The following is a 23,261-nucleotide window of genomic DNA, read 5'->3' as shown; positions in this document are numbered from 1 at the left end:
GGTTGTGTCTGATTGGTTAATTCATGATACCATAAATCTTTATACTCTATACAAGTATAAGCACCAGCTTTTATTAATAATCACTCTGAAGCAAAAAGAGTAGGTAAGTACAACAATTATCTTATTTTCATTGGTAAACCAATCAAAAGTATTCCTTGTTTTGGTCAGATCATCAAAAAATATTTTTATGTTGTGCTACATAAATTTAGTAATTAGTTTTTGTGTGCAAGAAGATGAAAAAGGTTGAAAATCGCTGATATATACTATGCAACTAATAACCAAATCAAGAGATAGAAAAGTTCCATAGTCACCAGGGTCTTTATGACCGCTTTCTAACAAGCTCTATTCTGCATAAGCAATCTATGTTTTTATTTCTATCTCATAGAAAAATCTGCCCTTTTCCTAAACCTCATAAAATTGGCATCATATGGTATGTACTCTTTTGTATCAGGCTTCTTATGCTCACTGGGATATTATTCAGATTCATCTAAGTTGAATTATCTATAATTCATTGATGAATGTACTACAGTATTAAATTTAACAAATCTATTATAATTTATCCATTTTCCTGTTAATAGACATTTGATAGTTTACAATTTTACGTTATTAATTACAAGTTCTCTAAAAATTCTATGCAATTAATTTTAGGGACATTTTTTTCTTTTTTCTTTACTAAATATCTAGCTACATCATGGTGTGGGTATATGATTCACTTTATTAAATACTATCAGATATTTTTCCAAAATGGTTGAAAATTTTATAGGCCAGTGTAGTATGAGGGAGTTTATGTTGATAATTTTTACTTTTTGTTTTAGACTATAATTCATTGCAGTTTAAATTTGTAATTCCCTGGTGACTAATAATATTTAATACATTTCCATATTATTAGAAATTCATGTAGACTTTACTACCCATCCCCCCCACCTTTGATATTTCTTTATGCATTTTAAATACAATTCAAAGAGATGCATAACTAATATTTTCTTTGTCAAAGAGATGCATAACTAATATTTTCTCTCAGGCTGTGGTTTGTGTTTTCAAGAATATTAAGTTTTTTTCCTCTGTTTTCTCATAGAAATTTTGTGATTATAAAAGGTTTACATTTATATATAATTAATCTGAAAATAACTTTGATATATATCATATTTTATGTTTTCCATTGGACTATCTTGACGCCTATCTTACTAGTTATCTATATGTGTGTATTAACTATAGCGTACTATGTATAGACTTTATTCCATTGTTCTTTGTCTATTCCTATATCAATAACACAATATTTTGATTAATGAAGGTATAAAATGATTCTTGAAATTAGACTGCAAATGTCCTCTAAATTCATGGTTGGTTTTACTATTGTTCTGACTATGCTAGGTCCTTCCCAACTCTGAAGTAATTTGAGATTTCATTAATGATTTTTGTATGGGTGCTTTGAAATTTTTGAATAACTTAAGAAAATATTTTAATGATGCTGATCCTTCTAAGACATGAACATAATTTATTTTGCTATTAATTTTCCTTAGAAATGTTTTTGGGTCAGCCAGGATGGCTCAGGGGTTGACCATCAACCTCAAAACCATGAGGTCATGGTTAGATTCCAGGTCAGGGCACATGGCCCTGTGACAGGCTGATCCTTGTTGGGGGGTATGCAGGAGGCAGCTGATCAATGATTCTCTCTCATCATTGATGTTTCTATTTCTCTCTTTTCCTCTCCCTTCCTCTCTGAAATCATTAAAAATGTATTCAAAAAAATGTTTTTGTTGTCAGTTCTTAAAACATATTGCATGTTTTACAATTAGTTTATTTATAAAATATTATTATATAAATTCATGCACGGAGGTGAGGGAGCTGTCCCTCAGCCTAGCCTGCACCCTCTCCAATCTGGAATCCCTTTCACAATCCAGTACTGCTGGTTCCCAACTGCTCACCTACATGCCTTCCTGATTGTTTCTGTTTCTGCCTGCCAGCCTGATCACCCCCCAACTACTCTCCTGCCAGCCTAATTGATGCCTAAGTGCTCTCCTGCCAGCCTGATTGCCCCTAACTACTGTCCACTGCAGGCTGGGTACCCCCAACTGCTCTTCCCTGCAGGTCCGGTCATTCCCAACTTCCCTCCTCTGCCAGCCTGGTCACCCCTAACTGCCCTCCCCTGCAGGCCTGGTCCCTCCCAACTGCCCTTTCCTGCTGGCAATCTTGTGGTGGCCAACTTGTGTCCACATGAGGGCAGGATCTTTGACCACATGGGGACAGCCATCTTGTGTGTTAGAGTGATGGTCAATTTGCACATTACTCTTTTATTAGATAGGATAGAGGCCTGGTGCATGGGTGAGGGCCAACTGGTTTGCCCTGAAGGGTGTCCCAGATCAGGGTGGAGGTTCACTTGGGGCATGGGACTGCCTGGGCAAGGAGCCTGTGGTGGTTTGAAGGCCGACCATGCCCCCTGGCGACCCAAGTGGAGGCCTTGGGATCTGGGACTAATTTATCTTCTACAATTGAAACTTTGTAGCCTGGAGTGGAGCCAAGCATCCTGACTGCTCCATGGTGGCAGCCATTTCTGTTGGAATTTATGTATCTTCTATAATTGAAACTTTGTACCCTGGAGCAGAGGCCAAGGCAGGCCAGGGATACAGAATCTTGGCTTCCTCCATCGCTGGGAGAAACCATAGTCTCTTGCTCTTTCCAGTTCCGTAGCTGCTGCCATTTCTGTTTGGATTTGTTTACCTTCTATAATTGAAACTTTGTAGTCTTGAGTGGAGGCTTAGGCCAGCAAGGGCAATTGGAAAGCTTGGCTTCCTCTATTGCCAGGGAAACCCAAGCCTCCCTCCTGCTCTCTGTAGCCTCAGCCATTTTGGTTGTATCTATTTGCATATTTGCTCGTGATTGGCTAGTGGGTGTAGCTTGTGGGTATAGTGGAAGTATGGTCAATTTGCATATCACTCTTTTATTATGAAGGATGCTATTATAATTGTATTGTATTTTAATTTAATATTTCAATTGCTTTTTGCCATTATATTCATTCTTACATATTAGCTATGTATATTATGAATTTTGATAATTTAATACTTATTATATTTTCACACATTTCTCAGGACTTTTTTTATATCAGATTATGTCATGTGTGAATAAAGAATGTCTTATCCTTTTTCTTTCATTCATTATATTGAATCTTCCCCTCATTTTCCTACCTAATCACACTAGCACAACCTTGAGTGCCATGTTACATAAAATAATTAAAGCTCACATTCTTGTTCCTAATCATAAAGGGAATGCATCAATATTTATTTTGTCAGTATCTATGATGTTAGTTTTTGGTTTTCCAGAAATATGCTTCATATGATTAAGGAATCTTTAATCTATTTTCACTTTATTGTGAGTTATCAACGTAACTGTGTGTTAGAGATCATTGAAGGATGTAGTCATATATTTCTTTTTAATGGCATAATTTAGATTAATAGCTTTTTAAATTTTATACGAGCCTTGTATTCCACGAATAAGATCCAATTGGTCATGATGAATTATAGTTTTTATTTATTGCTGGATTCATAATGCTAACATTTTGTTAAAGATTTTTTTTTGACTTTTACTTGTGCTTCAATACATTTCTAGACACACAAGTTGATGTATTTTGTAAAACTCAGCAAATTTTGAGTCATTTTATCCTTGATTATTCCTCTGTCTTATTATTTTTTTTCCTGTCCTGCCTGGATCCACCAATACTCAGTTATGTTATTTGATATTTTCTCAAATTATTGAATCTCCATTTAACATTAATTTTTTCACCTGAATCTTAAATTTAAATAATTTTCATTGATCTGTCATTAATTTTAGTATTTTTCCAGTGTCTAAAATTTTTTTAGCTCATCTAATATTTCTACATATTTCACTTTTTTTTAGTATTTCCATTTGATTTTTATAATTTCCGTTTCTTTGCCATTTCACCAACCATTCCCTAATATGTCCATATTTTTAACTTTTTAAACATATGCTAATAGCTATATTACAATAAATTTTGCTAATTCAAACTATCTCATCTAGCAAACTATTTTACTGACTCCTTTTACTATTAATTATGCAAACATGTTCCTGTTTTCCCGAATAGCTAGGACATTTTTTTAAAGATGCTGTATATTATCAATTTTACTTTAAGTGGAGATTGTAATTTTTCTCTTTAAATGGCACTGATTTTGCTCAGAGAGGCAATACAATTTCTGACAGATCCTCTTGATGTTATGATTAACACACTAAAACCTGTACATATTTGAACTTGATGAACTTAAAGATAAACATACATGCATACATAAAGCCACCACCACAGTTTATGCCATAAATATATCCATAATGTTATGCTTAACTTTATGCGTAGTTACTCTGAGTCAATTTCAGTTGTTTCCTTAATTCGAGGGTGATGTGCTAATTAAAAAGTGATATTCTCATTACAATAAGAACTATATGGGTTCTCAAATGCATTTCCAAGGCTAGACTGGAACTCCAGTAAATGCAATACTGAATGACCTCTGGTATTTCCATTCAGATCTAAGTAAGTATCGATAGAAGCTAATATCTCATACATCTAGTAGAGAGTCACTGTGAATACTTGAAGCCCAGCTCTCAGGTGAAGAACCTCAAAAGCTTCTAGATAGAATTCTAGAGCCCTTTTTTTGCAGATGATACCCATACCCTTCTTTCATTCTGATGAAATTCTAGTTGCTTCAACATCTCAAAACCCTGATTTCTGCCTCAAAATTGTTCTCTATATAAATGAATAAAATGTCCCCAGGCAAATGCCAGGTTAAATAGAGCTCTTGCTTTTATATTTTCCTTCTTTTCAAGGATACTGATCCCTGAAAAATTAATACATATAAATCAGTTCCTTAATGTTTTATAGTTGCTTTAGACTAGCAAAGACCTTAAAATCATAAAGACAAAGAAAACATTTAATTAAAAGAATTAAGGCATGATAGCACATTTCTCAGCAAAATTAGACAGGGTGGCCGAAACCGGTTTGGCTCAGTGGATAGAGTGTCAGCCTGCGGACTGGAGGGTCCCAGGTTTGATTCCAGTCAAGGGCATGTGCCTTGATTGCAGGCACACCCGGTAGGGGGTGTGCAGAAGGCAGCTGGTCTATGTTTCTAGCTCTCTATCCCTCTTCCTTCCTCTCTGTGAAAAATCAATAAAATGTATTTTTTTTAAATACATAGGGTGTGCCCCCAAAAATGTATACACACTTTAACAGCTGATGGCTCAATTGATATTTCTTTTCAGATTTAACTTATTGGAATTAATAATTTTGTATACACACACACACACACACACACACACACACACACACACATTTTTGGGACGCCCTGTATTTTAAGAAATACATTAAAATAAAAAATATTCAATAAATGTATATTTTAGAAGAAATTTTATTTTCTTCTAAGTAAAATAGGAACAGAAGAATATCACAACTTTATTGAAGAGGAAGGGAGAGGGAGAGAGAAAGTGAAGAGAAAGAGAGAAGCAAGGATTGTGTCTGACTGTGTCTTGGGAGTGAGGCCACAACCTTGGTAGATGCCCTTACTGGGGATCAAATAGGCTATCTTTAGGTGCACGGGATGGTGCTTACCCAACTGAGCTACACTGGCCAGGCCAAGAACATCACAACTTTTGACAGTTATTTTTCATATGAGTCTTATATTTACTTCTAAATTGAAATAATTTAGGCAAATTTCAACATTCTTAATGTTTAGCATCAGTTTTAAGACACATGAAATGTTTCCCAACCCCATGTTTAACTAATTTAAATAATCATAAACAAATCAGTCTTTATTTCTCAACTTGATTGTAACAAAAAATGACCCAAACTAGGATTTTCCATCTACCTGTGGACAGAGATTCAAAAGTAAGGCCGGGCATTAGCAAAAAAGAGCAGCATGAGAATAAGGAATCTTGCTGGGCACAAATGTGGTGACTGTTCTTCTTTATAGTTCCACAATCCCCACCAGATCTCAGCCCTCTATTTCACCGTCACCAAAGATGAATGTGATAAAGGTTTTTGTTACTCTATAAACAACAACAAATAAATCCTCTTGGGTAAGAGTGTTGGAATATCACTTCTGTGTTTCAGAAAGAAGTTCAAAATACTTCCACTTCTCTGCCTCCCAGCTTGCCTCTTAATAAATATACAGGTAGTGACTGTGATTCTCTTAAAGACAAAGCCTGGAAATTTAGGCTCAACTTTCACTTTTCTTTTCCTTGAAACCCTTGTGCTCCTCACATTATCTATCTAGCCCATTAATCCCCTTGTCCTATCAATTTCAGAATATTCTATTTGAATCAAGGATTTTATATGCAGATAAATACACTCAAGATACTAGTAAGTATAGTAGATAATTGGTATAGTATAGGTGTCTCTGTTTTTATTCAATAAATATATCCTAATCAAGTTGTAATATTAATCTTTACCTTCAATATGAATCCCTGTTAAATGTCTGGATTTATTTTGGGGCATAAACTGACTTGCAGGTGCGATGTTCAGCAACTCTCTGACAACAATGTGAAGAACTGTATTAAACTGAACTGTGAGAAATAAATCAGTTGACTATAAAGAACTGTGATGTGAGATGTCAGCCTCTTATTTCCCTCGTTGGCAGCTTTCTTTGCAGAGGCTGGCATCATCTTACATTCACCCAGAAGTGCAGCTTTAGTCCAGGTTCAGGAATACTCCAGACACAATCCTCATGAATTTATTAAATTCTAGCCCACTAGGAATCAATTAAGTTACCTAGAAGTATTAATAAACTATTTTCAATATTGCAAAATACCTAATGCACAACTATCACTTATCCTTAAAGTATAATTTACCTATGGGCAAAATAGTATCAAATGTCTTTGCAGTTTATTAGAATTATATCAATTATATATATTTCCATTTTACCTTCAATATTATTCTAGATTAATATTTATTTTGGGTTTGGATGTTTACTTCATTATTTTGTTCCTCTTGGGGTAATGTACTGTTAAATCTGACTCGTTCAATTGACAGAAAGTTGAAGAACATTTGATATATTCCAGATCTTGTAATGGGCACTGGGGCTAAAGAAATAGCAGACTTCATGTTGCTTTCAGTCTGTTCCTAATTTGATTGGAAAAAAGGGATAAGCCAACAACTATGCCACAAAGCGATAAGTATGTCAACAAAATTCTAGTATAATTCTACTAGAACATAGAGAACAGAGAGCTATCTCAGAATGAACAGAGATTGGCAATATTCTTCTTTGCTTCTATTTGTCTTTTTTGGGGAAAATACCTGTAGTTTTTTTTTTTTTTTTTCATTTTCAACATGTTTTTCTTATCTTTATTTGCTTGCTTCTTCAAAGTTTTTCCAATTCCTTTACTAGTTTCTTTTGCTGATCATACCCTACCTATAGAAGAGCTAACCCAGACAAGTGTTTCTTCTCTTCCTCCTTAACTTTACCCTTTTTTTTTTTTTTGTTACTGTTGAAAAGTGAGTCCAGTTGATGTGATCTCAGCCATTTTCTTTGTTAATAAAGTAGAATTCTTTCAGAAACTATACCCAGATCTATGTTTAGTCTCTGAAATTTTGAACTGTGGTGTCAAAATTTAGGCGTTAATAATTGTCCTGTATATTTCCAGAGCTTTGGCCATCTTAAAAGAGAAAAAAAAAACCTGATGTTATTTCCCACCATTTTCATCAAAGAAAGAGACTCATTGTCTTCCTAAATGCAAAGCTTATAGGCCCAGAATTCTTATTCCTTTATGAATATTGTAGGTGAGAAAATAAAAGAAAGAATAATTTGCATATTCACTAAACTATCCTTTTAAAAAATATGTTTAAATTGATTTCAGAGAGAGAGAGAGAGAGAGAAGCATTAATGATGAGAGAGAATCACTGATCCACTGCCTGCTGCACACCTCCTACTGTGGGATCGATCCCACAGCCCAGGCATGTGCCCCTGACTGGAATCGATCCCAGGATAACTTCAGTCTGCAGGCCAATGCTCTACACTCTGAGCAAAACCAGTTAGGGCTAAACTATCCTTTTTAAAGCAAGTATAGATTTTCCTCTTACTAAATAGCACTTCAACAAACTATCAATGAAAAAAATCTAACATCCTAATTTAGTTATATTAATTTTTTAATAAAGTACTTATTTTGTTATTATAGTTTTTGGTTATTGATTATATGTGTTTGAACAAAATAGAATTAGTGAAATACAACCATGCTCTGATAGTATAAAAATAAATCACTGTGACATATTATGCCAGAAGCGAAGTTAAACTAACAAAGAAGACACTTGAAAAACTGTATTTATTTATTGGATTTTACTTTCACCACCTAATTGATATTTTAATATGAATTTATATTACATATACTTATATAAAATGTTAAATAGTTATAAAAAAGAAAGGTAAAGAAAGACTCATTGGTTATTAGTGAGATTACTGTTTTATAAGTTGCAGCAAAAGTTCCTTTCATGGACTGTGCCTTTAAAAATAAGGATGAAACAGTGTTCTGTTGATTCAGTTTGACATGGTTCCCCAAGGACTTCAGGATGTGACATCTCCTTTACCAGCTCAATAGCTAAACTACTGGAACATTAGCTTTGTGTGCTGAAGGATGAGAGGATTTGTGGCTGGAGGAAATCTTTTTAATTTACTTGAGATTTCCTGATAACTTGCCTTTCTGGTTTTTGGCATCAGTGATCTAAATTAACAGATCAATTGGGGACAGAAACATGCACTTGTCAGTTCTTTCCAAAAGTGAGTTTGAGACCTAATAGCTTATTCCCTAGAACCACTGTTGTTAGTCCTATTCAAGTCCCGCTCCATCCCTTCCTCCCCTGCCTGGGGACCACTGCAGTATATTGATTGATTCACACATATGGGGCAAAATGACTGCACAGTTATAAAGTCATGGTGGTACCATATGGTAAGCCAAGTAAAAAGATACCTCTTCAGCAATTAATAAAATAGTTCTAACCACACAGTGAAAAGAAATAGTGAGTGATAGATAACACACTCTGTTATTTCACTGTCATAAGTATTAGTTATGCCATTACTTAGAGGACAAACTTTAAAGAACAACCATCATAAGAGTTTATGGGTAATGGTTCTATAGCACAAATTAATTAAAAAAAAAAACACCTACTGAATCAATTTGAAAATACAAAATGCATTGAGACACTAGGCATTATTAATTCAAGTTATATGTAACAATATCATACACTGAATGGCCAGATTTTATGATCTCTGAATGCATAATAATCTGGCCACTCAGTGTGTATGTGTATGTGTGTGTGTGTGTGTGTGTGTGTGTGTGTGTGTGTATACACACATATTAGAGAGGCCCCAGTGCAGGGTCCGACCAGCCTGGCCAGGGAGAGGTGATATGGGTGGTTGGCCAGCCTGCCTTCTGGTCAAACTAACTCCTGGTAGAGGGGACAATTTGCTTATTAGCCTTTTATTATATAGGATATACACTGAGTGGTCAGATTATTATGCGTCCAGAAATCATAATAATCTGGCCACTCAGTGTATATTTCATATTCAATGTTGGAGGATCATAGGTTACATGCCCCCAAAGGGCTTTTGCACATTCAAGTCAAAGTTAAAGGTAAACAAGACCCATTTATGCAGTTTGAAAATGAGAAAAAATAAAGTTATGTGGAGATAGAGAAAGATAGATTTTAGATCAAATTTTAAATTTATCTCTATGTTTCTGGGTGCATTCAAGTCCCCATCACCCTCTACCAGTCTATGGGAAGTGGTCTTCCTGCTTCCATTAGCTGCCTACGTAATCCATTCTCCACCTGAGGATCTGCGTGATCTTTGTAAAAATGAGTTAAGGTTATGTTGCACACTTCTTTGAGTTTCCATTGTATTCCATGGAGTACCCCCTTTTCTATGGGCTCTAGGCTCTACAACATTTTTTTTTTTTTTTTTTTGGTATTAGCTCTTTGATCGCTTTTCTGACCACTATTAAAACTGCTTGCTATAATCCAAATATACTGAATTTATCTGTTTCTATAACTCTCTAAACTTACTCTGGTTTCTGTGTCTTTGTTTGTTTTATACCCTCTGCATAGCTCCTTTTCCTTCTGGACTATGTTTGTCATTCTCTCAACAGGTCAAATCAACAGAGAGACCTTCCCCAGAAGCCTTCATTACGTCACCAATACTAATCAATTCAGATTGCTTCATCCTGTTTTATTTTCTTCAGAATATCTGTCACTTTCTGATTTTTATGTATAGTCTATCTATACCAACTCTTGAAAGTTTTATCAAGGTAGAAATCTTTCTGTCCTATTCATTGCTTTATTTCCTTTGTCTAGAATAATTCTTGAAACACAGTAAATGCACAATGAATATTTGCTGAATGATAAATGTAAGTTTATTTCATTAGACCCAATTATCTGATTCTAATTTAAAAAAACACAAGTTCCTTCAATAAAAACTGAGATATTTGCATAATTCACCATCCTAAACAGTATATACATACATATATATTCGTATACCTAGGAATAGTTTCCATAATAAAGATAGTTCAAAAGATGTTGTTCTATATACATTTTTTATTAATTATATATGTTAGGAATAGGAATTCTCACAGAAACTCTCTTCTAGTATATATCACACTGGCATAATCCACAGTATAAAACAAGACAAAACAAAATGTTCCTGAGACAAGAAAAACATCAAAATACATGTCTCCTCTGTAAAAGAGCATCAGTTGTAATTTAATAAAGCCTATATTGTAGGTTATATAGAACCAAAAGTATATTTAAAAATCAGGTGTGGTACTTTAAGTGCATCCCTTTGTGCAGATAAGAAAACCAAATTTATTAGCTTTTAAACTAAACAATGATCCTTGGTTAACTGAAAATCAAATTGAAACAAAGGACTCAAGTAAGACTAAATTTCATTATATTCTGTTCTCCATCAAAAGTGACAGATTTTTCCATTTTCCTGTCATTGAATGGAATAAGATAAAAAAAAAAAAAGTCTCTATTGTCACATTGTTTTATTGCAAAGCCTGTTTCTATCCATCTAAATTATACCTTCCTATTTGAATGGAAGTCAAAGTTAGAATAGAATATCTGAGTTAATTATGAAACACCATTTAAAAAAAACACACACACCTCTGCAAGATGAATTGTGCTTAATTTTAATCTCGTCAGAAATAACTTCTAAATAAACTTTTAAGATTTTGGAATTTTATTATCATTATTATTCCTTTGTCAATTTCTAGATTTTGTTTCATTTTGTTTTGTTCATCCTAAAATACATACATAAGACAGTGGAGACTTACATTTTTGAACTTGCACTATCCTTTGTGCAGATGTTAAAAGGAAAATTAAATAAAAGTACTTGTAATTATTTCTAATTCAAAATACAATATACAATTTTAAGAACAAATTTACTATGCAAATGTGTTGTCATTTACTAATTAAATATTCATTGAATTAAATTTTGGTTGGAGAGAGAAAATAAAACAAAACAGAATCATCAGCATATAACAATGGATCTGTGTCATTTTATAATATACAATAGTTTACCCACAGCTAATATAGATATATCAGTATTATGTGAGGAATACATAGTCTGTTGGCAGAAATGAAAAAAATTATATACAATACTAGAGGCCTGGTGCACTAAATTTGTGCACAGGGTTCTGTGTCCTTCAGCCAGCCTTCACCTTCTCCAATTTGGGACCACTCAAGGGATGTCCGACTGCCCCTTTAGGACATCCATCTCACAATCCAGGATTCCTGGCTCCCAACTGTTCACCTGACTGCCTTCCTGATTGCCCCTAACCACTTATGCCTGCCAGCCTAATCACACCCTCACCACTGCCCTGCTAACCTGATTGTCCCTAATTCCCCTCCCCTGAAGGCCTGGTCACCCCTAACTGCCCTTCCCTGAAGGCCTGGTCATCCCCAACTTCCCTCTTCTGCTAGCCATCTAATGGCAACCATCTTCTGAACAAATGGTGGCAACCATCTTTGGCCACATGGGGACAACCATCTTGTTAGTATGATGGTCAATTTGCATATTACTCTTTTATTAGATAGGACAGAGGCCTGGTGCATGGGTGGGAGCCAGCTGGTTTGCCCTGAAGGGTGTCCCGAATCAGGGTGAGGGTTCCTTTGGGGTGTGGGGAGGCCTAGGCGAAGGGCCTGTGATGGTTTTCAGGCTGGCCATGCTGCCTGGCAATCCAAGCAGAGGCCCTGGTATCTGGGATTTATTTATCTCCTATAATTGAAATTTTGTAGCCTTGAACGGAGGCCAGGGCCTGCCAGGGCAGGTGGGAAGCTTGGCTTCCTCCATCACTGGGGGCAACACAAGTCTTCTGCTCTCTCCAGCTCCATGGTTCCTGCTGCTTTTTGTTGGGAATTATTTATCTTCTACAATTGTAACTTTGTAGCCCAAACCAGTTTGGTTCAGTGGATAGAGCATCTGCTTGCAGACTGAAAAGATCCAGGTTCAATTCTAGTCAAGGGCATGTACCTTGGTTGCGGGCACATCCCCAGTAGGGGGTGTGCAGGAGGCAGCTGATCGATGTTTATCTCTCATTTCATTGATGTTTCTAGCTTTCTATCCCTTTCCCTTCCTCTCTGTAAAAAATCAATTATATATATATTTGAAAGTTAGTAACCTTAAGTCCAGGGCCAGTCCATTGCTGAGGAATCACAAGCCTCCAACTCTCTCTGTGGCAGCAGCCATCTTGGTTTGGTTAATTTGCATACTTGCTCCTGATTGGCTTGTGGGCATGGTTTGTGGGTGTAGTGGAGGTACAGTCAATTTGTATATTACAATTTCATTAGATAGGATAATAAGTACTATGTTAGTAGCAAATTTAGGGTTTGTACAAAAAAAAGGCTTCCTGGTATTTAAATTGACTTTCAGAAAATTATTAAAAGTTATATAGCTCAATAAACAAAATATACCCAAAGATACTGAAACATACAACAGAGGGAAAGGGAAGATGGGAAGAGATTAACCAAAGAATTTATATGCATATTTGCATGGCTCATGGACATAGACAATAGTGAGGTGAATGCCAGGGGAGGGGGCAGGAATGGGGTGGAGGGTGTCAATGGGGTTGTGAAATGGAGGGACATCTGTAGTATTTTCAACAATAAAGCTACATTTTAGAAGGACTGAAAAAAGTTCTAATATAAAAACAACAATTTCAAATACCTCAGTTATAAAATATATTTGAAAAGTAAGAAAAAAAATGGCTGGAATGCAGTTTATGAAGAGGGGTTCCTGGGAATTTGTATTTACTGGTGAGAAACTCCTTTTGCTCATTTCCCTCTTTCCTAATATCTGGAAATAACTAAATTCTGGTTAAAGTTATATCTTTATCTCCTTAAGCTTCTTACATTTCTTACTTTCTCAGTCTTTATTTTCTTGTTTGTTATTTCACTGAAAAATATAAAACATGGGAACTTTTAGATCACTGCACCCATCTCTACTCAAATCGTCTAACTTAACAAGTTACCTATATGCTCAACAACATACTTGCCTTCTTCCTGTTAAAGTGAAGTGATAATGTATCTAAGATCAACTCTTCTGCTTTATGTTCTGGGTTTTAACCCCTTACACATGTCTTTGGCATATATTTTGCCACTGGTTTCCCTCTCTCTGTAGTATTTATTGGTGATTCTTTTTCCTCTCTTCTGCAATGATCTCATCAAAGCATAGATATTATGTAATGTCTCCCCCTCAACAAAGAACCTCTGTTGACTTCACAATTCACTCCAACTAGTACTCTATTTCTCTTCTTCCATTTATAGAAAAACACACACACACACACACACACACACACACACACACCACACAACACACATGCAGAGTGGAATATATTCATTATTTAATTTTGTCTTTTCCCACTGTTTTTAAACTTCCTCCAAATAAGCTTTGTTCCTCTTACACAATGAATATAGTCCTGTCAAAGCTACTGCTTGCCTGAATGTCATCAAATCCAATGTTTTGGGGGGTTGTTTGTTTTTACTTTTCCAGTCTTGATAGACCCAACTTTTATTTTAGTTGGTACATATTTTTAATTGCTCTGTAGTTCAGTGCTTTTATAGTAACAGCACTCTGAAGAAAATTCAATTGAGAAAATTTAATATATCATAATTGGAGTTGCATTCAGAAACAATTGCTAAGATACTACTGCTGTGTGTAAAATCCATTAAGCAGGAAAAAAATGCTTAAGATTTTAAAGATCTGAAAATAAGGTGGTATTTTTTATGATCTCTACTTTATAATTATAAAAACATATTTTTAAATTTCTGATAACTTTAATTGAAATTGAATACATTTAACCACTGCCTCCTTGTTTTCTTTACTCAGTATTAAATATCTCAGCTTTTTTTTATTCTCTCTCTTCCTTCTCAACAAATACTTGTCCTTAGTTTTCTTTTCAACTTCTTCCTTAATGTCCAAACTCCAAATAATGGAGTGGCCAGTATGAATCTTCAACTAGAATCTGTATCTACACAATATTCCAGAATTCAAGTGCTAAACATCTCTCCATTTTTACAATTTTAGTCCATACCACCTGATCTATTACTTTCACTTGCTCTTTTCACTACACCCTTTATGGCCTTCTTCTGTTTCAGGATTGTCTACCTCTAGGAATTTGCTCTCTTTGTCTAGACTTCTCACCTAGGTGTTTGGATATCACTTCTTTCACTTCTCTGAACAAAAGTAAGTCACCATATCGGAGAGATCTTGATATAACATATTACCTAAAATAGGCATTCTCTCCCCTTATCCTGCTTTATTTTTTTTCCAACACATGTCATAATCTAATGCAATTATTTGTTTGCTATTTTTTACCTATGTTCACTAGAATGCAAAGCATCACAAGAGCAGATTTTGTTGTGTTTTCTGCCATATCTCCAGAGGTTAGAACTCTGTCTGACTAGAACAGAGTTGCTACTGAAAAACTCTTACTAAATTATCATCAAAGTCTCACAAAATGGAATGGAGAGGAGAAAAAGGTGATTTGGTTCTTCAAAAGAGTTAAGAATAAAGGACAATAAAACAGACTGAGACAATCTCTTGCACACTGTTGACTTTAGTGTGTTGGAATTCTAATCACGTATTCAAAATTGTATAGATATTTCTTAGTGATTATGTTAGATTTGCCTATTTTCATTTGTTAATATGAGTTTCCCTTCAACTTCAGCAGGAATAGCCAATGAGACCTTTCAATTTCTGAAATATACATATTACTGATGGTAAAGTGTTTCAGGCATAAAACATAACCTCTTCAATACCTACTTCCTTAAATCCTCATCCTTCTCCACATGTGCACACACAATCCCAACCCTCAATATAAATGTACACACAATGTAAATGTCTGAAAATATTCTGAATCATTTGATGTCAAGGTTTAAGCACTCTTATTAAATCTTCTGCATCCTTGCTTTCACCAAACAGGCTTCGCTTCCTTTGTCTTACTAGAAAGAGTCAGTTGCTTACCTTCAGGGACTTTAAAACAAGTCAAATTATTTAAGACTTTACATTTAAAAATTTTAAAAGGAGAGAGAAAACTCAATATAAATATTAAAAACTATATCCACTACCATGGACCCAAACAGGGTTACCACTAATATGCAAGGAGCAAAAGTTCAAAGAAGGAAATTATGTTCTTACGGCAATCAAAGGCATACAGTCATGTGCAAAATTGGGATATGTTCTGAGAAATTAATCATTGGGCAATTTCATATTCTGTAAATATCATAGAGTGCACTTTTACTAGCTTAGATGATATAGCCTATTGCTCCTGGGTAACAAACCTGTACAGCTAGTTATCTTACTGAAGACTATAGGCAATTGTAACAGTGTTTGTGCATATATTCAGCATAGAAAGGTAAAATAGAGCACATGATGCAGTCTGCAGATGGCATTTTATTGAGTTGTACACTTAACACCTATAGGGTTTTCTGAACCAATGTTACCCCAATAGATTCAATAAAAAATAAAGTAATAGAAACATATAACTTATGTTTCCTATTATCATGCTAATGTCAGAATAACATATCTAAATGCTTTTCTCTGGATCACCCTTGCCTACTCGTGTTAGGACCTCAAGTCCCCTCCAATCACTTTCCATCTTGGTTTTCTTTTTCTTTTTTTCATCCAAGAAATGCCTCAATTGTATTTATGAAACAGTCTTGCTTCCATTTGGTGTCTATATTTTCTTTCTTACTACTATTGGCTAATAGTTTTGATACCATCTGAGACTGCCATGCCATGTTTTATTTATATATTTATTTATTAATTTTTTATTTACATGGCATCTGAAGCCTGCCTCAGGCACTAGTAGAGCTGAGATGCTGCTGAGATGTCTTCTAAATACACCTCTCCAAGAAATGATCCACTACATACACCTCTCCAAGGAATAATCCATTCGCACAATAGCAACTCGCTATAGATATGTAATGTCCTGGTTGTCATCACTGCTGCCACACTCTTCTAAACATTAGCATGTGTTCCCGAGGTCTTATCAGAAGATTTCAAAGATACTCCTGTATAGAATCTTGGAGGCACAGTTTCTTCATTGACATTAAAAATGACTTAGTCCCTCATGTAAATGGATTTTTGATAGGTCCAATATGGCAGGTTCTATTATCAAGAATCAGATTCTAGTATTTTAACATGTGTACGGAAAAAATTTTCAAAATGAGCAATTTACTAAATATAGTTATGATCACACTATATTATCCTGATTGCTTTTACTTAACATTACATAATTAGCATTTTTCATGGTCTGCATCTGAATATAATGTTTATAATTTTAAAAGCTCAGTATATCTATTTGAAAGGATTCAGTGCCAAAATAAAGGTCTGATCCAAATAATTCTCTCTCCTGATTTGGAAACATTATTTTGCTTGTATGGTGAGAGCAAGGGGCAATATAATAAAAATTTGGAGTTTGTTGTTTTGCAATGAAATTAAATGATGTAGAAGTACATCAAGGACAGGAGCCAGAAGCACTTCTCATCTTACTATTAGACTCACGTTCCAAGTTTCTCACTCATGACTCTAAGAATCTAATATTCCTCATGTGCCTCTTTCTTCAAGTACAATAACATGTTGTTTCAGCAGATCTTGCCTATGACCTCCTTCTAGAGCTTGTTCAGTTCAACAAATATTTATTGAACTACACTACGCGTCAACCATTGTGTTGGATGTTAGGAGTACAAAGGATGAATAACACATGGACCCTTCTCTGAGCCACATGGCTCCAGTTTCCTCTGAAAACTGCACATTCACATCCATCACTTCCATCTACTGACTGTTTTTCAGACAAGAAAAAATAAATCTAATAGAAAAGGAAGATGAAACCAAAGGGAATCAATTAAATTTTCCTCAGGGAAGCTCATGTGAACAGAAACGGGAAGATCAAAAAAGATCAATAGTCTAAAATTGTACCTGAGTGTCCTGCCTTTACATGTTTTTATAGATAATTTTCACTTAAGGTGCCTTTTTACACTTATTTGTATATCAATTCTAAAATGCATGCAATAAATGATTTTGTAAAAATATTTCTATAAACCAATGCAATAAATATCGTTGGCTTAAATTAATAGAGCATTGAACACTAAAAGTGTTTCTAGAGCTGTCAACTAAGTAGGGGGGGCATTTACAATCAATTTTGGGGAAGAGAAAAAAAAACAAATGTAATATTACATTCACAGGGTTTGCACACTAATAGACAGAACACTCTATTATTCCCCAATTTTTTCACTGAAACAGAAGGAATAAAGATTTGCATTTTTGAAACAGATTTCTTATGCCAATAAATTCTAAGGGTTTCTTTTTATGTATGTAAGACTCCTGTTTAAAACAACAACAAAACATTTAGTCAGCAAGGAACAATTAGATGTATGCCATTACAATACTTATATATTCACCACACAGCTAGGAGAATTAATTCTTATTACAATTAGCAAAGTCAAACTAAACAGACAGAGCCTGTCAACTGAACTCCTCAGGGAAATAATATACACTAGCTGGGGAACGTTATTCGGGATTAACAAAGCCATTGTTCAGGAAATGTAAATTTAGGGCTGCTCATGTCTAGTGGGATTATGAAATGTATCTAGATTGAAAAGAGAAAAATAATTAGCTTGATGCTTTTTCTATAATAATTTTGCTTCACATACAATAACTGGTATTATCTGTGTATTAATGAACAACCTGAATATCAAAATCTATATAAGTTTAAATATATTGGAAAGCAAATGAATGATGAAATTATAAATAATACTCAAATATATGAGAGTTGTATTCTCACATACAATAATTTTGGTATACTACCGTTTTTCCCCAAAAATAGGACATCCTCCAAAAATAAGACCTACTTACAGGTTTCCTTCTGAGTGAAATATAAGGCATCCCCCCGAAAATAAGGCCTATCTCCAGACTCTTGATATTGCAATAAACAAGCCATTCAAAGACAATTTGCGCATGGAAATTAATGACTACATTGAAAATAGAATGGAGAGAAATCAGCATGGAAACTTTGTGAAACCTAAACTGCAAGAAGTTGTGACTTGGGTGAAGAATTCATGGGAGAAAATCACTGACAGTTGCATTGCAAATGCACTGCGAGCAGGTTACCTTGACAAGAAGTACTTATTTAAAGACAGTGCTAATGCTAAACATGAGAGATTTCGTCCACTGATTCTGAAAGAAATGGAGTCACAAGAAATTCACCAGGAAATTCAGGAATTGGATTGTTATGATGATGTTCCAGAAGATGATGAGATGATTGTCATTGAATGAATGAGTAAATTCTTGATACTGTAGGATTCAGTTTGGTTTGTGTTGACAACTACCGTACTACTGTACCGTATACAGATAATAAATTTCCTTTATTTCCATTTAACAATTAATATGTACCGAATTCTTCTTCATGGAAAAATAAGACATCCCCTGAAAATAAGACCTGGCGTGTCTTTGGGAGCAAAAATTAATATAAGACACTGTCTTATTTTCAGGGAAACAGGGTAGTATATATTCATAAATATAGATGACTTTAGAAATGCATATTTTTAAAACAAGTTGTAGGAATGATGTTTAAAACATATTTACATCAATACAATAAACATAGTTTAATTTGATTTTTTTCCCTTTCCTTTTTGAAAAATAGTTCAGTTTTAGAAGTCAGAAACTATAGTTTTGTGTCTAATATATTGGGGAGTTATGAGGAATATTTAGATATTTATGTGGATACAGACGCATGGCATTTCAAATTACACTGAAATTCAAATTGGGGGTTAGAGACAATGAATAAAGAATAGTGTGTGTGTGTGTGTGTGTGTGTGTGTGTGTGTGTGTGTGTGCTTTATTCTAATGTTTGAATTAGATTGATTAGATTTATACTTAATACAGTAAATATTTATTTGGTATGAGCCATGAACTATGTTAAGTCCAGAGTTAATGGAATCATGACTACTATATAGTTTCTACCTATAAGTAGCTTGAAATATAGTAATTGTATAAGGAAGTATATAATTAGAAACAAAAAGGGCATCTTAGAAGAGAGTTTGTTTAAAAGTTTACGAGTTTTTAAGGTAGAGTGAATAGCCTCTGTCAGGGACAGGGAAAGGCTTTATGATGAAAGTGGTGAAAAATAATTTGGTCTATACAGTAGGAAATACTATATATTAGCATATATATAAAATTTATAGCAAAAACAGTATTAAAAGCATAATGTGATTACATGAAAGTCTTTTTAATATTAATATCACAAAATATTGTCCTTATTGTAGATAGGAGACCATATTTCCTAACCTCCATCACCACCCGCCTATGTCATGGTAAAATCCTATGGGGAGAAAATATTTAATAGTATTGATTAAAATCTAAAACATTATAATTATTTTTCATTAGCATGAAAGTTTCCCATGATGGGAAGTTTTTTACCCCAATGTTAATTTTATTGGGTGACATTGATTAATAAAATTATATAGATTTTAAGTGTAAACCTTGTAATATATCATCTGTATATTGCATTGTATACATCTCACTTTGGATAGTGGGCAGGGAGTTTTAGAAGTTTTATATACTGATGTGTACCAAGAACCTAGAACCATGCTTAGTATAGAATAAAAGTGCCTTATAAATAAATGTGCACTGAATGAATGAAAAGGCCTATTATGTGTTTTTAAGTAGCTCCAGACTGTGTGCTAATTCAAGGTAGGACCTATCTATTATTTGACTTTTATAAACGCATAACTGTACTGTTTTGGAATGAATGGATGTCAGAAAAAATATTAATGAACAGCCCTACAATCTACATGAAAAGGGCAAATATCTTGGCATTTTGAATAGGATAAATTCAAGTAAACAAGTTATCAGACATTTAAAGGAAGTCAAATAGGTTTTGACCTTTTCAATTGCATTCATCCTTTAACTCAAAGATGCTATTAGAACTTAAACTATAATTCTTGTGTAAATGAATTTCAGTTCAACTACGGGTTATCTTCGGGAGAAAACAAAATATGTCCTGTGTATGTTATTTAATTATCTAGTAGAAAATCAGAATTTGTCACAAAGAAGCTGAAGATGCCAACATATTGTTATTTTGATCAGGAAAAGGAACTGAAAATACAACAATGCATTGTACTTCCATGTGCTTATGTGGGAACATTCCTAAAGGAAAAAATCCTGAGAGACTCAGGAGTATAACCTGTGCCTTTGCAAAATGCAGGAAAGGATTTTGAATATTTATTTCCTCAGATTTGTAGTAAAGATGTCTCTGGAAATTTGACCTTTAACAGATGACTGTATACTTCAAACACTGCCTCCCCCCAATTTTTTCCTTTTCTCCTAATTTATGTGCCAAATGAGAAAAGGAATTTCCATTACATTATGAACGGGTCATCCCCTCCCATACTGCTTTTTTTTCAGGGTCAACAATCATGAGCCATAATGGGTGCCTACTGCAGTTTAGAAGAGTCTGGTCAAATTGAAATAAAAGCCTACTACAAACGTATGTCTGAAGTTTTAGTCTCATTAATGGGTCTAGTAATCAGATATAATGTGTTAGAAATCTATAAAAAGTATAAATCAGATGTTTCCCCTAATATAGTCTTTCTAAAATTCTCCTTTTAGCAAATTATTTGCTAAGAAGTAGCCCAGATGACATTTGCCATGTCGTTAAAAAGAGACTGTTTCTGGCACCAATTTCTATGCTAAAAGTGATGATTTATCCTTAGGCAAGACACTTCAAACATATTTTATTTTCCTTTTTTTGTTTGTAAATTCTCATACACTTAGGGTATATGCAAAACTCCTGCTTTATTATATATGTGTACCTAATTGGTGGGTTATGTTCTGCCTTTCTCATCTTCTGCCTGTCTAATTACCCATGTAACATTTAAAAGGAAACTGGGCGGAAACCGGTTTGGCTCAGTGGTAGAGCGTCGGTCTGCGGACTGAAAGGTCCTGGGTTCAATTTCGGTCAAGGTCATGTACCTTGGTTGGGGGCACATCCCTGGTGGGGGGTGTGCAAGAGGCAGCTAGTTGATGTTTCTTTGTCATCGACGTTTCTAACTCTCTATCTCTCTCATTTCCTCTCTGTAAAAAATCAATAAAATATATTTTTTTTAAAAATAAAATAAAAATAAAAGGAAACTGGGTTATTGTGAAGCAGAATGTTTAATTAAGCAAAGAATAATATAGTTTTAGAAACCAGATATGTAAAATAATCATTTTAATCTAATGGTAATAAATAATGTTTTATGCAACTAAGTAAATCTAAAAACCTCAGAACCTATATATTTGACTTCTTATGAACGTGTGGTAAGTAATTTAAATGGTTTTTGTATATTTCTTATTTGAAGTTCTATTAGAGTTACCCTATTCATAGAGACTGCAAAATTCTAATTTTCATTTTGGTAACATTTACAATAACACTCTTTTGCATTTCTATAGAAGTTTATAGTTGACAATAATTGTATTTATTCTATCCAACAAAGGCAAATATTAGATGTTAAAAGTGTTCAAATTCAAGTCAAAGCTCAAAGCATTTAAGTGACTTGCTAAAGTTTGCTGGTTCCATAAGATATCCCACTTCTCTGATTATTTGTGGAACCAATTTTAAAATTCCACATTTATTTAACAAATCAATATAATTTCAATTCAATACATTGGACTTTTTTGTTGTTGATTCATTAAAAAACTCACAAAATGTCTCAAAAGGAATTTCTTCTCAAATAAATTAACATAAATCATATCACCAAGTATTCCAAGTGTGGTCAGATTTGGAAGGGGAAGTGGTAAAACAGGGTATTTTAGTGCAAAATATATGAGTTCAGTATGTCTTAATTTCAACCCTGAATAGGCTACTGAGCATATATATCATGGAGCAAAAGTAGATTTACAGCTGTTCATATGGAAAAATAATACAATAATTAATAAACAAAAACACAAGAATAAATTAAGTTTTGTCCCACCCTATAATTTTGTTCTTGGACATTTTTCTTTTCATTCTTCAGGGTTTTAAAAAATATATGAACACTAGAGGCCCTGTATACGAATTCATGCATGTGTGGGGTCCCTCAGCAATTAGGGCCTATTAGGGCTATCTTGCCCAGTCCCAGTTGGAGATCAGGGCTAATTGGGGCCAGCTGGCTGGGGGAAGGGGCCACAGGAGGATGGCCAGATGTGGGAGGTTGGCTGTGGGAGCACACTGACAACCAGAGAGCAACTTCTGCATTGAGTGTCTGTCCCCTGGTGCTCAGTGTGCATCATAGCTACTGGATGGTCATCCAGTCATCTGGTCATGTGGTCATCCAGTCATAATGGTCGCTCAGGCTTTTATATGTATAGGTGGGAAAAAAAGTACACCCACATAAGAAGACTTGTGTGGGTGAATGAAGTAAAATATGCACAGACTTTAGAAGAGTGCCTACCTATTTGATATGCAGAATAAAGAGTGGTCCCCTGCCCATTGGTATTGAGACAGTGAATAAGTATATACGTTCTTATTCATACCTAAGAGGAAAGTAAAAGAAATAATTGGATAGACTAGATAATAGGAAAAAATGAGGCTCCCAAGTGAGAGGTGAGAATTTTGGAGGGTAATGACACAATTCACTAATATAGAACATATACCGTTGGCCCATGTGGAATGTAATTTGATGTTATATGGAGAACCTCTCTCTGATCCTATACAGAAATAAATGCATGCTATTACCTACATGTTAAATAAAAAAGATATAACAA

The sequence above is a fragment of the Pipistrellus hanaki genome, assembly GCF_964339955.1.
Source record: "Pipistrellus hanaki genome assembly, chromosome: 3".
In the NCBI taxonomy this organism is placed as follows: Eukaryota; Metazoa; Chordata; class Mammalia; order Chiroptera; family Vespertilionidae; genus Pipistrellus; species Pipistrellus hanaki.
Note: the sequence above shows the minus strand (reverse complement) of the source record.